The sequence below is a fragment of the Cherax quadricarinatus genome, chromosome 3 (assembly GCF_038502225.1).
Source record: "Cherax quadricarinatus isolate ZL_2023a chromosome 3, ASM3850222v1, whole genome shotgun sequence".
NCBI classification, from domain to species: domain Eukaryota; kingdom Metazoa; phylum Arthropoda; class Malacostraca; order Decapoda; family Parastacidae; genus Cherax; species Cherax quadricarinatus.
In genome coordinates, this window is record NC_091294.1 from 75,121,240 (window position 1) to 75,137,933 (window position 16,694).

At 45.9% G+C, this 16,694-nt stretch overlaps 1 long non-coding RNA gene across 1 annotated transcript in view; it reads right to left on the reverse strand.

Moving 5' to 3' along the window:
• Positions 1-7,902: 7,902 nt before the first annotated feature.
• Positions 7,903-16,694, reverse strand: part of LOC138853775 (uncharacterized) — a 334,726-nt gene continuing 325,934 nt past the window's right edge. The window contains exon 3 of the long non-coding RNA XR_011392931.1: positions 7,903-8,101. This is a non-coding gene — a long non-coding RNA (uncharacterized lncRNA). The remainder of the gene's footprint in view (positions 8,102-16,694) is intronic.

Below are 16,694 nucleotides of genomic sequence, written 5' to 3' on the forward strand. Positions count from 1 at the left end.
CCTGGAGGCGGGTAGTACAGTGTCCTTCTGAACTATTGAGGATGGATGAGGATGTTACAGTCCTGGGGGCGGGTAGTACAGTGTCCCTCGGAACTATTGAGGATGGATGAGGATGTTACAATCCTGGAGGCGGGTAGCACAGTGTCCTTCTGAACTATTGAGGATGGGTGAGAATGTTACAGTCCTGGAGGCGGGTAGTACAGTGTCCCTCGGAACTATTGAGGATGGATGAGGATGTTACAGTCCTGGAGGCGGGTAGCACAGTGCCCTTCTGAACTATTGAGGATGGGTGAGAATGTTACAGTCCTGGAGGCGGGTAGTACAGTGTCCCTCGGAACTATTGAGGATGGATGAGGATGTTGCAGTCCTGGAGGCGGGTAGCACAGTGTCCTTCTGAACTATTGAGGATGGGTGAGGATGTTACAGTCCTGGAGGCGGGTAGTACAGTGTCCCTCGGAACTATTGAGGATGGATGAGGATGTTACAGTCCTGGAGGCGGGTAGCACAGTGTCCTTCTGAACTATTGAGGATGGGTGAGAATGTTACAGTTCTGGAGGCGGGTAGTACAGTGTCCCTCGGAACTATTGAGGATGGGTGAGAATGTTACAGTCCTGGAGGCGGGTAGTACAGTGTCCCTCGGAACTATTGAGGATGGGTAAGAATATTACAGTCCTGGAGGCGGGTAGTACTGTGCCTGCACCTTAAAAGAATAGATGAGGATGTTGTGGTTCTTGACGGGAGGACGCTAAGTGGATGGGGGCCTATGGGAAGAAGAAGAAGAAGAAAAAGAAGAAGAAGAAGAAGAAGAAGAAGAAGAAGAAGAAGAAGAAGAAGAAGAAGAAGAAGAAGAACAGCAAAAACAACAACAACAACAACAACAACAACAACAACAATGAGAAGAAGAAGAAAGAGGAGAAGGGCAAAAATAATAAAATTGTTACGAGGGCGTAAGGTATACAGTTTAAGCTGCCAAAAGTCACTTATATATCAACAATACTTTATTGCACCACCAGCACCACCAACACCACCACCACCACTACCAGCACCACCACCACTACCCCTACCAGCACCACCACCACTACCACTACCACTACCAGCACCACCACCACTACCACTACCAGTACCACCACCACTACCACTACCACTACCAGCACCACCATCACTACCACTGCCACTACCAGCACCACCACCACTACCACTACCAGCACCACCACCACTACCCCTACCAGCACCACCACCACTACCACTACCACTACCAGCACCACCACCACTACCACTACCAGCACCACCACCACTACCACTACCACTACCAGCACCCCCACACTACCACTACCAGCACCACCACCACTACCACTACCAACACCACCACTACTACCACTACCAGCACCACTACCACTACCACTACCAGCACCACCACCACTACCACTACCAGGACCACCACCGCTACCACTACCAGCACCGCCACCACTACCAGCACCACCACCACTACCACTACCAGCACCGCCACCACTACCCCTACCAGCACCACCACCACTACCACTACCACTACCAGCACCACCACCACTACCACTACCAGCACCACTACCACTACCAGCACCAGCACCACTGCCACTACCAGCACCACCACCACTACCCCTACAGGCACCACCACCACTCCCACTACCACTACCAGCACCACTACCACTACCACTACCACTACCACTACCAGCACCACCACCACTACCACTACCAGCACCAGCACCGCTACCACTACCAGCACCGCCACCACTACCAGCACCGCCACCACTACCACTACCAGCACCGCCACCACTACCACTACCTCCACCACTACCACTACCAGCACCACTACCACTACCAGCACCACCACCGCTACCACTACCAGCACCGCCACCACTACCACTACCAGCACCGCCACCACTACCAGCACCGCCACCACTACCACTACCAGCACCACCACCACTACCACTACCACTACCACTACCAGCACCACCACCACTACCACTACCAGCACCAGCACCGCTACCACTACCACCACCACTACCACTACCACTACCAGCACCGCCACCACTACCACTACCTACCAGCACCGCCACCCACCACTACCACTACCAGCACCACTACTACTACTACCAGCACCACCACCGCTACCACTACCAGCACCGCCACCACTACCACTACCAGCACCGCCACCACTACCAGCACCGCCACCACTACCACTACCAGCACTGCCACCACTACCACTACCACTACCAGCACCACTACCACTACCAGCACCACCACCACTACCACTACCAGCACCGCCACCACTACCACTACCACCACCGCCACCACTTCCAGGACCACCACCTCTTCCACTACCACCACTACCACTACCACTACCAGCACCACCACCACTACCACTACCAGCCACCACTACCACTACCACTACCACTACCAGCCACCACCACTACCACTACCAGCACCACTACCACTACCAGCACCACCACCACTACCACTACCAGCACCACCACCACTACCACTACCAGCACCACCACCACTACCACTACCAGCACCACCACCACTACCAGCACCACCACCACTACCACTACCAGCACCACCACCACTACCACTACCAGCACCGCCACCACTACCACTACCACCACCGCCACCACTACCACTACCAGCACTGCCACCACTACCACTACCAGCACCGTTACCACTACCAGCACCACCACCACTACCACTACCAGCACCGCCACCACTACCACTACCACCACCGCCACCACTACCACTACCAGCACCGCTACCACTTCCAGGACCACCACCGCTGCCACTACCAGCACCGCCACCACTACCACTACCACTACCAGCACCGCCACCACTACCACTACCAGCACCGCCACCACTACCACTACCAGCACCGCCACCACTACCACTACCAGCACCGCCACCACTACCAGCACCACCACCGCTACCACTACCAGCACCGCCACCACTACCACTACCAGCACCGCCACCACTACCACTACCAGCACCAGCACCTCCACCACTTCCAGCACCACTACCACTACCAGCACCACAACCACTACCACTACCAGCACCGCCACCACTACCACTACCAGCACCGCCACCACTACCACTACCAGCACCAGCACCACCAGCACTACCAGCACCACTACCACTACCAGCACGACCACCGCTACCACTACCAGCACCGCCACCACTACCACTACCAGCACCGCCACCACTACCACTACCAGCACCACTACCACTACCAGCACCACCACCACTACCACTACCAGCACCACTACCACTACCAGCACCACCACAGCTACCACTACCAGCACCGCACCACTACCACTACCAGCACCGCCACCACTACCACTACCAGCACCGCCACCACTACCACTACCAGCACCGCCACCACTACCACTACCAGCACCGCTACCACTGCCACCAACAGCTCCACTAGCACCACCACCACTAGCACCACCACTACCACCGTTACCACTACTATTATCACCACCACCACCAACACCACTACCCTCACTACCACCACCAACACCACTACCACCACTTCTATCACCGCCTCTAGCACCACCACCACCATAACCGCCACCACTGCCACCATTACCACCACCGTCACTTAAACCACAATCAACACTGTCAACACCACCACAACTACTACCACGACCACCACTAGCACTACCACGACCACCACTAGCACTACCACGACCACCACTAGCACTACCACGACCACCACTACTACTACTACTACTACTACCAATACCACCTCCATCAACTCTACCATCATTACCACTACCACCACCACCACCACCACCACTACTACTACCACTGTCACCACCTCTACCACTTGGCATGCTAAGACTATATTACATTTTATTAGGCGTATGTCACACCCCCATATAGACTGCCTCCCAGCCAGTGAACGAGGTGCTAAGAGTATAACGATCAGGGGCTCCGTCGTTATACCAGTACCTGGGTTCAACCAGCCAATCACAAAGAAGGTCACAAAAGCTGTGAAGCGATGTGGTACACTTGCAAATCATCCTTGGTAGGTTTACCTTCCCATCTGGTCGCTACTGTTCTCACCGTGTCTTGTGCTTTCATTTGCCTCATTTTACACAGCTGAACATATCGAACTTACCAGAATATTATTTGATGACGGAAATACAAATAATTACTCTATTTAAAGCCTTGTTACTCGTTCCTGTGTGGTAATAGTGCTACAGCCAGGTGTGCAGGCCAGTAAACTACACCTCTTTTCTTAATAACCACCACCACCACCACCACAACTTCCATCATCAACATAACCACCACCTACCACTACTTCCACCGCCACCACTAACACCACTAACACCACTAACAACACAACTACCATCACAACTACCACTACTTCCACCACCAAAACCATCCCTTTCACAAAAACATTAGTGAAGGTTGGTGGTGACACACATGACACTATAACACAGAACACAACAGGTGACACACACACATGACACTATAACACAGAACACAACAGGTGACACACACACATGACACTATAACACAGAACACAACAGGTGACACACACACATGACACTACAACATAGAACACAACAGGTGACACACACACACATGACACTACAACATAGAACACAACAGGCGACACACACACACACATGACACTACAACATAGAACACAACAGGTGACACACACACATGACACTACAACATAGAACACAACAGGCGACACACACACACATGACACTACAACATAGAACACAACAGGTGACACACACACACATGACACTACAACATAGAACACAACAGGCGACACACACACACATGACACTACAACATAGAACACAACAGGTGACACACACACACATGACACTACAACATAGAGCGCAACAGATGACACACACGTATGACACTACAACATAGAACACAACAGATGACACACACATATGACACTACACCATAGAATACAAGAGATGGCACACACACACATGACACTACACATAGAATACAACAGATGACACACACACATGACACCACAACATAGAATACAGCAGGTGACACATATGACACTACAACATAGAGCGCAACAGATGACACACACACACACATGACACTACAACATAGAATACAACAGATGACACACACATATGACACTACACCATAGAATACAAGAGATGGCACACACACATACATGACACCACAACATAGAATACAGCAGGTGACACATATGACACTACAACATAGAGCGCAACAGATGACACACACACATTACACTACAACATAGAGCGCAACAGATGACACACACACATGACACTACAACATAGAACACAACAGATGACACACACACATGACACTACAACATAGAGCGCAACAGATGACACACACACATGACACTACAACATATAATACAACAGATGACACACACACACACATGACACTACAACATAGAATACAACAGATGACACACACACGCACATGACACTACAACATAGAACACAACAGATTACACACACACACACACACACACACACACACACACACACACACACACATGACACTACAACATAGAACACAAAAGATGACACACACACATGACACTACAACATAAAGTGCAACTGATGACACACACACATGACACTACAACATAGAATACAACAGATGACACACTCACACACACACATATGGCACTACAACATAGAACACAACAGATGACACACACACACACACACATGACACTACAACACAGAACACAACAGATGACACACACATGAATCTACAACATAGAACACAACAGATGACACACACACACACACATGACACTACAACATAGAACACGACAGATGACACACACACACACACATGACACTACAACATAGAACACAACAGATGACACACACACACACACACATACACACATGGAGCTCGGACTCGACCCCCGCAACCTCAACTAGGTGAGTACATGACACTACAACACAGAACACAACAGATGTCACACACACACATGACACTACAACATAGAACACAACAGATGTCACACACACATGACACTACAACATAGAACACAACAGATGACACACACACACACATGACACTACAACATAGAACACAACAGATGTCACACACACATGACACCACAACATAGAACACGACAGATGACACACACACACACACATGACACTACAACATAGAACACAACAGATGACACACACACACACATACACACATGGAGCTCGGACTCGACCCCCGCAACCTCAACTAGGTGAGTACATGACACTACAACACAGAACACAACAGATGTCACACACACACATGACACTACAACACAGAACACAACAGATGTCACACACACACATGACACAACAACATAGAACACAACAGATGACACACACACACACATGACACTACAACATAGAACACAACAGATGTCACACACACATGACACTACAACATAGAACACAACAGATGACACACACACACACATGACACTACAACATAGAACACAACAGATGTCACACACACATGACACCACAACATAGAACACAACAAATGACACACACATGACACTGCAACATAGAACACAACAGATGTCACACACATGACAGTACAACATAGAACACAACAGATGTCACACACACACATGACACTACAACATAGAACACAACAGATGACACACACACATGACACTACAACATAGAACACAACAGATGTCACACACACATAACACTACAACATAGAACACAACAGATGTCACACACACATGACACTACAACATAGAACACAACAGATGTCACACACACATGACACTACAACATAGAACACAACAGATGACACACACACACATGACACTACAACATAGAACACAACAGATGACACACACACATGACACTACAACATAGAACACAACAAACGTCACACACACACATGACACTACAACATAGTGCACAAGAGATGACACACACACATGACACTACAACAAAGAACATAACAGGTGACACACATGACACTGCAACTAAGAAAACAACAGGTGACACACACATGACACTACAACTAAGATGAGTAGTGAAGGCACTACTGGCACTCTAACAAGTGCCAAGACACGCTACAAACTACACTTGCCTTGTAATATCTCTGACCAGCTTAGCCTTGACAAGCCAACGCTTGCCACCAGGACCACCTAAATACATGGACCACTAGAAGTGAAACTGGATATATGGATCACTATACGTGAAGGAGGCTGGATACATGGACCACTAAACGTGAGACTGAATACTTGGACCGCTAAACGTGAGGTAGTCTGGGCACATGGGCCACTAGAAGTGAGGCAGGCTGGACACATGGACCACTACAAGTGAGGCAGGCTGGACACATGGACTATTACAAGTGAGGCAGGCTGGACACATGGACCACTACAAGTGAGGCAGGCTGGACACATGGACCACTACAAGTGAGGCAGGCTGGACACATGAACCATTACAAGTGAGGCAGATGTCCACATGGACCACTACAAGTGAGGCAGTCTGGACACATGGACCACTACACGTGAAGCAGGCTGGACACATGGGCCACTACAAGTGAGGCAGGCTGGACACATGGCCACTACAAGTGAGGCAGGCTGCACACATGAACCACTACAAGTGAGGCAGGCTGGACACATGGACCACTACAAGTGAGGCAGGCTGCACACATGAACCACTACATGTGAGGCAGGCTGGACATATAGACCACTACAAGTGAGGCAGGCTGGACACATGGACCACTATAATATCTCATGCAAGGAGGACCGTGCAGGTGGATCAGTACCACTACTGGGCAACAGGTTGGACACATGAACCGCCGCACGTGAGGCAGGCTGGGTACTTGGACCACTACACAGAACACGAAAGGAAGGTTGGCACCTGGGTATATGGGCAGCTAGTTCGTCGAGGGAGTCAGTGGGCGTGATGGGAGCCTTCTCGTAGAGCCTGGAGGGTGCCAGTGTGAGCAGGTTGGAGCAGTCGTGGAGCCCAGGGCGTCGGGTCTTCTTCCTCCTGCCTTCCTCCCGACGCAGGTTGTGCAGGCGGAAGAAGAACAGGTTGGACATCGACATTTGGCTCAGGAGCTGCCGAAGACCGGGGGAGACACAACCACTTAATGGAGAGCTCTTGATCCTGGGAGACGGGGCCCTAACATCATCAATACTTGCTACCTACCTTGACCTTGATTCTGGGAGACGGGGCCCTAACATCATCAATACTTGCTACCTACCCTGACCTTGATTCTGAGAGACGGGGCCCTAACATCATCAATACTTGCTACCTGCCCTGATCTTGATTATGGGAGATGGGGCCCTAACATCAGTAACACTTGCTACCTACCCTGACCTTGATTCTGAGAGACGGGGCCCTAACATCATCAATACTTTCTATCTACCCTCCCCTTAAGCCTAGAAGACCAGACCCTAACATCAACACTACCTAACTACCCTGCCCTTAATCTTAGAAGACGAGACCCTAACATCAACACTAGCTAACTACCCTGCCCTTAATTCTGGGAGTCGGGGCCCTAGCATCATCAACACTTGCTAACTACCCTGCCTTTGATACTGAGAGACGGGGCCCCTAACATCAACAACATCTGCTAACTACCCTACCAGTGATCCTGGGGAAAGCAACCCTAACGTCATCAACATGTGCTGGGGACCCTGCCAGTCATCCCGGCAGACACCTGCTATTTCCAAATTTCTCATAAATGACATGACTGTCATGTCTCTGAATTTGTTTACTCATGTAAGTGAATAATGAGAACAGTCTTGTAACTACTTCCTAGCAAGTCTCTACCACCTACACAGAATCAACTACCTAGCTAGAACCTAGCTGGAATACACTACTCAGAGAGAATCTACCACCTAACTTGAATCTAAGATCTTGCTAGATTAAACCACTTACCTGGCACTGACTACCTAACTGGCACCTATCACCTAGTTGGCATCCTCTAGTACCCTATACATTTCCTCTATTCAGCAGTAATTTAATATTCTGAAAATTTGAGAAAGAATAGGTGGTTTTGGCTTTTCGTAATTGTGACAAGAAGTCTAAAAACGGGTATAAATACACATAATATAGAACGTGAAATAATTTTGAGTTTGATCAAGTTTGCATAAAACCTAAAAAAAAAAATTAAATATACATTTCCAACGGGAGAGGGGAAGGGTGGTGAGGTGGTGTCATGTACAGTAGGTCAGGCGAGGTGGTGTCATGTACAGCAGGTCAGGCGACAGAGGTGACTTCTTAAGAGTGGGGGCCTTGTGTAGGAAGGTTACCTAACCATAGATTTGCAAGACGTTTACCCAGACTGAAAGTGCGTTGATTCTGCTCCGTGGTGTTATATACCCTGTACTCTGACGATGGCTGCCTCTAGGCACTTACAGTAAGGTATGTCTTGTTCCGGTGTGGTGTACGAGATTGTTTGTGTGTGACCCACTCATTGTGTTGTGGATCATGCACTCGTATTTGTGTTCCTGATTCATGGCATCAAGGCTAGGTGAAGGTTCACCTATAAACAGTAATACAAAGGGGGCTCTAGGCCCCGGAAGTTCCGTTGAAATAAAGATACTGGTAACAGGATATCCTTGTATAAAGGTTATCTGCTACCATATCATCTTTTACAAGAATTTTGTTTGCAGCTCCCATTGTCTATAGTTCCATGAAAGTTGGGATGCGTGCTGTTCCTCGTGGCTTTGGAGGTTATTACTGCGACGTTAACATAGAATTTCCGGAAAACAGTTGTGATGAGGACAACTGTTTGATCAGTGGGAAGAATGGTGCATCTGTAAACTTGAATGCAGTGAACAACAGAATAAGCAGAGGACAGCAAAGGTGTTGTTAGGTAAGACACATATGCAACAGTTAGGTATCTTTATTTCGAAACGTTTCGCCTACACAGTAGGCTTCTTCAGTCGAGTACAGAAAAGTTGATAGAAGCAGAAAAGATGTGTCTTACCTAACAACCTGTCGGTATTTTATACCACTTTAATGTTCAACAAACGTGTTATATTTTTACATCTGCAATTGAGGACGAAATAGACTGGAAATTTGAGCTTAGGGAAGATCTAGCTAATGGAATGGGATTGTTACTCAAGATTCTTGCTGGTATATATTTTGTTGGCTAGGAGGAATATACCTATAAATATGCCTCGATTGTTAATGGCATCATAGAAAGAGAAGAAATATACAGGACATTATTTTCGGTATAATTTAAACTTGAGTAGACTCTAGTGTTGTAAGAGACAGACATCAGTGAGGTAGAGGGAATGATCTTTTCTTCTTAGTGCGATCTTGATGAATGGTTCTCAAGTGATGAGTTCGTTGGGGAACTCATCGGAGTTGAAATGCCTGGGAGTGATGATGAATTTGTCTTCTACTTAACACAGCCAGGTGGAAGATGTAGAGACTGTTAGTGAAACGTACCATTTGCGGGTAATTCATGTAGAAAGCAGTCTTGGCCGCATTCAAGTGGGAACCCGGAAAAATTCCTCAAAAAAAAAAAAAGAGGTGTTCAACGAAGGTAATTAAATTTAAGGACTCGTTAAATGAGAAAGATGCAATTTTAGGACAGTGACGGTCCTTCTCTAGACCAAACACCTGGAAACGGAACGTGTGACACGAACCCTACATCTATCACATTGGCTGCTCCTAGTACACGACAAACTCAGCATTACTCAAAGGCATAATAATTCAACCTTAAAAGTTTTGCAATGCGTCGGGATGGAACAATTTCTTATATTCACCCCTAAAGAAGACAAAGTAACACTGTCCAGTTCCTTGATGTCTGTCTCCTAAATCACGATCACATACTCAACTTTACCCACCAGCAAAGATGACCTAATTCATCTCTGTTATCCCTATGTTCCAAGACCATACTAGGCATACTTATAGGCTTCGTGCTAGCCTACAGAATTTATAGCATCGAGCATCTAGAGAAGAGGCTCGGTGTTCCCGGGCTAGGAGTAAAAATGGCTTGTAAACCAGGCTGCCTAGCTTTTGGGGCATCTGTGGCTGAGTGGTCTAAAGAGTCACTTAGCGTACCTTGCCGGTCACGTACCTCTTGATGTGTTGTATAATTATCTGCATACCCATTTGTACACACGTGAAGAATAACTCTCTACAAATTATGTTTGAGACAAAGACTAACAGATAGAACAATGTATTCTTAAATTTTAGGAGGAAATAAATTCACTGAACAACGGTATAGATACTACCAAAAAAAAAAAAAAAGGTAACTTGCAAAACAAAAGCTTTGTATATTCTTAAATAAATCGCCGCTGTGAGAAAATGTATCCAATATGATGTATAAAAATCCTTGCAAAAAAATTACGCACATACTAAATATACATATACACATTAAAACTAAAATGCTAATGTTAACTACCAGTTATTTACACTAGTTTTAGCTACCGACAAATCTGGTATAATACAAGTACCTGCTTATTCATAGCCAGCACTTCAGCTGATGTTTATGATATAGCCGAACTGAGGCCAATCTCCACAACAAACCTTGCACAATGTTTAGGTTTATTGTTGCATATAATCAGAGAATCGATATTTACATATTTTGTGAAAGGTAAAACTTTACGTTAGTGTATAGCTACTGAATGAAAATAAGTGAATTTAAAAAAATAATGATTACAATATCGACAACAAATCATAATAACTCATGACTCACGAAATCGTAATGACACGATTGCAAACCATACTACGGGTGGGATGGAATTCGTGGCGAGTGAGTCGTGAAACTCCAGACCAGCGTTTGGCCTTGAGTTTAACGACTCACTCGCCGCGAGTTCTCAGTCTGCGATTTGTTTTCATTCTAATTTGCAGAAATATCGCACAAAGTATTATATTCAACGCCTGTGAAAACACTGAAGTTAATAGATGCATCATTCTTCCCTTTGCTCAAACAGTCTCTCACATTACGTCTCCTGAAGTCTAGTATGAACGTCGAAATAATAATAATCCCCAAAACCATCATGGACAACTCTCACAACAACGTCTAGGGAATTACCAACGTCACAGCTTGCGTCTACAACCTCCCTTGTGCAGGATGCGACAAGCGTTATGTAGGTGAGACTGCACCTAGCCTTAATGTCAGGATTCACGAACACAAAAGTAAACGTAAGATGCACACCACAAACAACGAATGGGACACACACACACACACACACACACACACACAAAACAAGATCAATCTCATCTTATGATGGTCAGCCATCATTAGCTACACATTGTCACTGAGGAGAATCAAGGCGCATTCGATCCATCTAAATCTTTTAAACACCTGCATGATGACCATCCTATGTTAGACCTGGTCTACAGAACGCCTCTTGTCACCTGAGCTCCTGCTTGCTTGTCTTTTGAGAAACAACATTGTTGGAGATACATCAGTGTTGGAGATACAATAGTGTTGGAGATACAGCAGTGTTGGAGATACAATAGTGTTTGAGATACAACAGTGTTGGAGATACAAGTGTTGGAAATACTACAGTGTTGGTGATGCAATAGTATAGGAGAAACAACAGTGTTGGATATGTAACGGTGTTGGAGATACAACAGTGTTAGGGAATGCAAGTGTTGGAGAATCAACAGTGTTGAAAATATAATAATGTTAGTGAATACTAGTGTTGGAGATACAGCAGTGTTGGAGAATCAGCAGTGTTGGAGATATAGCAGTGTTGGAGATACAACAGTGTTAGAAAATACAAGTGTTGGGAACACAACAATGTTAGAAAATACAAGTGTTGGAAATAAAGCAGTGTTGGAGAATCAACAGTGTTGGAGAATCAATAGTGTTGGAGAATAAACAGTATTAGAGATGCAACAATGTTAAGTACATACACAGACAGAGGTTAATGTTAATGATTTACACCACACCTTTTGACCTTGTAACCACACCTGTTTATCGTGTCACCATAACTGTTGGCTTTGTCACCACAACTGGCGACCTTAACATCACTTCTGTATATCGTGGTTCAGTACCTGTCTACCTTGTCATCACAGTTGTCGACCTTTTCACTACACTTGTCGACCTTGTTACCAGACCTGTTGCTGCACCTGTAGACCTTGACACCACACTTGCCAAACATGCTATCACACCTGTTGACCTTGTCACCATTCCTGTTGCCACATCTGTTGACCTTACCACAACACCCTAGGCTTCAGGGGCAACGACAGCGGTGTTAACGAAAGCATCTGTTGCAACGGGGCGTCAACGGCCATCAACGGCGCAAGTGGCGTTATGGAAGGCGACAGTGAAGAGATTTGCCAAGTTTGAGCCATTAAACCATAATGTGTGTGTGTGTGTGTGTGTGTGTGTGTGTGTGTGTGTGTGTGTGTGTGTGTGTGTGTGTGTGTGTGTGTGTGTGTGTATGTGTGTACTCACCTAATTATACTCACCTAATTGTGGTTGCTGGGGTTGAGACTCAGCTCCTGGCCCCGCCTCTTCACTGATCGCTACTAGGTCCTCTCTTTCTCTGCTTCCTGAGCATACCATACATTGTCTTAAAGCTATGTATGGTTCCTGCCTCCACTATCACTTGCTAGGCTATTCCACTTCCTGACGAATCTATGACTGAAGAAATACTTCCTAACATCCCTGTGACTCGTCTGAGTCTACAGCTTCCAATTGTGACCCCTAGTTTCTGTGTCCTATCTTTGGAACAACCTGTCTCTCTCCATTTTATCTAATCCCCTCAATATTTTGCATGTCGTTATCATGTCTCCCCTGACCCTCCTGTCCTCCAGTGTCGTCAGTGAGATTTCCCTCAACCTTTCATCGTAGGACATTTCCCTGAGCTCCGGAACTAGTCTTGTTGCAAACCTTAGCACTTTCTCTAATTTCTTGACGTGTTGACCAGATGTGGGTTCCAAATTGGTGCTGCATACTCCATTATGGTCCTGACGTACACAGTGTACAGTGTCTTGAACGATTCGTTACTAAGGTACCGGAACGCTATTCTCAGGTTTGCCAGGCGCCCATATGCTGCAGCAGTTATCTGGTTGTGTGTACTTACGGAGACGTGCTCCTCTGTTTGTGTGTGTGTGTGTGTGTGTGTGTGTGTGTGTGTGTGTGTGTGTGTGTGTGTGTGTGTGTGTGTGTGTGTGTGTGTGTGTGTGTGTGTGTGTGTGTGTGTGTGTGTGTGTGTGTGTGTGTGTGTGTGTGTGTGTGTGCGTATGTGTGTGTGTGTGTGTGTGTGTGTTTGTGTGTGAATGTGTGTGTGTGTGTGTCTGTGTGTGTGTGTGTGTGTGTGTGTCTGTGTGTGTGTGTGTGTGTGTGTGTGTGTGTGTGTGTGTGTGTGTGTGTGTGTGTGTGTGTGTGTGTGTGTGCTATCTGGGAACACCACTTACTCTGTAACTCTCACTCACACCCGAAACACACACACACACGCACACACACACACAATCTTTCGCGAACTAACACTCATACTGAAACTCATACTCTCTTTCTTTCTCTCTCTCTCTCTCTCTCTCTCTCTCTCTCTCTCTCTCTCTCTCTCTCTCTCTCTCTCTCTCTCTCTCTCTCTCTCTCTCTCTCTCTCAGTAAGCATTATTTCTGTCGCGTGATAGTGGAAGAAAAGTTGAAGGTAAAGTTTAAGGTCAGACTAAGTGATGGTGATCATCACAGTAAAGTCACGAAACACAACATCCGCCCTGACTCACACCAACACTGTACGAAGTACACTCTCACAACATTCCAAAGTACCTTTGGAATTGTATTTCGCCTTCCTGCGCATTCATCATCAGGTAAGAGAGGATAAAGAAACAGCTAAGAATGAAGATTCACCAGCAGGGATAGAGAGAGAGAGAGAGAGAGAGAGAGAGAGAGAGAGAGAGAGAGAGAGAGAGAGAGAGAGAGAGAGAGAGAGAGAGAGAGTGAGAGAGCTCATACAGGTAGCAGCTCTAAGCTTGTAAATAAAGTTAGGAATTCTTACCCTAACCTTGTAAAATACTGTGTAAAAAGAGATGGATAGATACATAGATAGATAGACAGATAGAGAGAGAGAGAGAGAAAGAGAGAGAGAGAGAGTAAAAACAAGACTGTGTATTTCTGTCATAAGACTAGGAACACTCTGGAGCATCACACAACAAGTATTCCCTGGCAGATAAGATGTTGTGACAGCATCTTTCTCCACAACCTATTGCCTGGAAACAAGCCAAGTTATATAACGTTTCCGGGGTTATGTGTTAATATCTACCTACTATAACTCTTAGATCCTCCCATAACAATTCTGAAATGATTGGGGCGATTTATTGGAACTATTGTTGAAACTGTATGTGGTGAATCTAAATAAATCTGAAGAAATTATTTTTTCAGTCAGTGAAGATGAAGATTTCATTGGGATTTTCTCCGGAGGCTTAGTAACTCAGGATTACGCCAGAAAGCCATTCAGTGTGGCTTATTGAAAATGGTTTATCTGGGGAGAAACATAGTGCCAAACATCATTACGTTACAGATGTGGTCAACCATACGTGTACTATCTCGTGTATACGAGGAAACTTTTTGTAGTTTAATGGCGTGGAGAGACGTGGAGAAAATGGAGGTTAGTGGGGTTTTACGACGGGAGACCGAGGAGAATGGAGCGTCATAAATCCTGGAGCAGTGGTCAAAACAAAGGTACAAAGTGCCACTCCACGAGAACCCAGCAGGAGACTTGCACTCTACACACGAGTGTACACTATAGACAGGAGCGTATGCTGCTAACAAAAGCCTACCCTTGAGACAGTAACCTGTACTACTGACAGAATTATACACTACAGAGTACACACTGCTGAGAGAAGCCTACCTCAGGCTACACTGCAGATATGAGTCTACACAGCAGACAGGAGCCCACAGACTACACTGAAGGAAAATATTTACACTACAAATAGGACTCTACCCTGCAGACAAGAGGCTACATTTTTACCAGTAGTCGAGGCTTCAAAAGACAGCAGACTTAACACACCTCCAAAATACGTAGACAGAAAGAAGCTGCAGACTTAACACTCCACCAGAATACGTAGACAGAAAGAAGCTGCCGAGAAGACTAAAAATTCAGACGTATGAAACAAATACTCAAGAAATATTGCATGAAAAAGAAATCAAGAAGGCGACTGACCAGACAGAATAAATATGTGAAAAAGTCGTAATGTGAAACCTGCTTTCAAAAATAATAAATTCAAACACAACGGAATTTACGTAAAGAAATATATCCAGACACCTTTTTCTGTCGCTATCGTCTACCACAACACAAAATAGTGTTCCTGTCCATGGAGTTGCTAGCTGCGTAATATTGTTCCTGTCTGGTGTGTCATAGCCTCTCACGAACATATATGTGGAACGTATACAGATATAAATAATTTCTTTATGACTCTTTCTCTCCTCATTATCCCAGAGACTACTACTACTACTACAGCTGCTACTACTACTACTGCTAGTACTACTAGTGCTACTACTACCACTGCTGCTAGTACAACCCTTTTTCTAATGTCCTGAACTATACGTAAGAGTCTTATTCCACATAACTGATATCGTAGCAGTATGTTTGTATACTAACCTATATGTGGTTCAAGAAGTCGAGTCATATTTCCTGGCCCCTTCTGTATGTTTATGTGTATACATATACACATTGTGTATACATATACACAATTTTCAGACCATGACATGAGTGAGAAAGTTTGGAT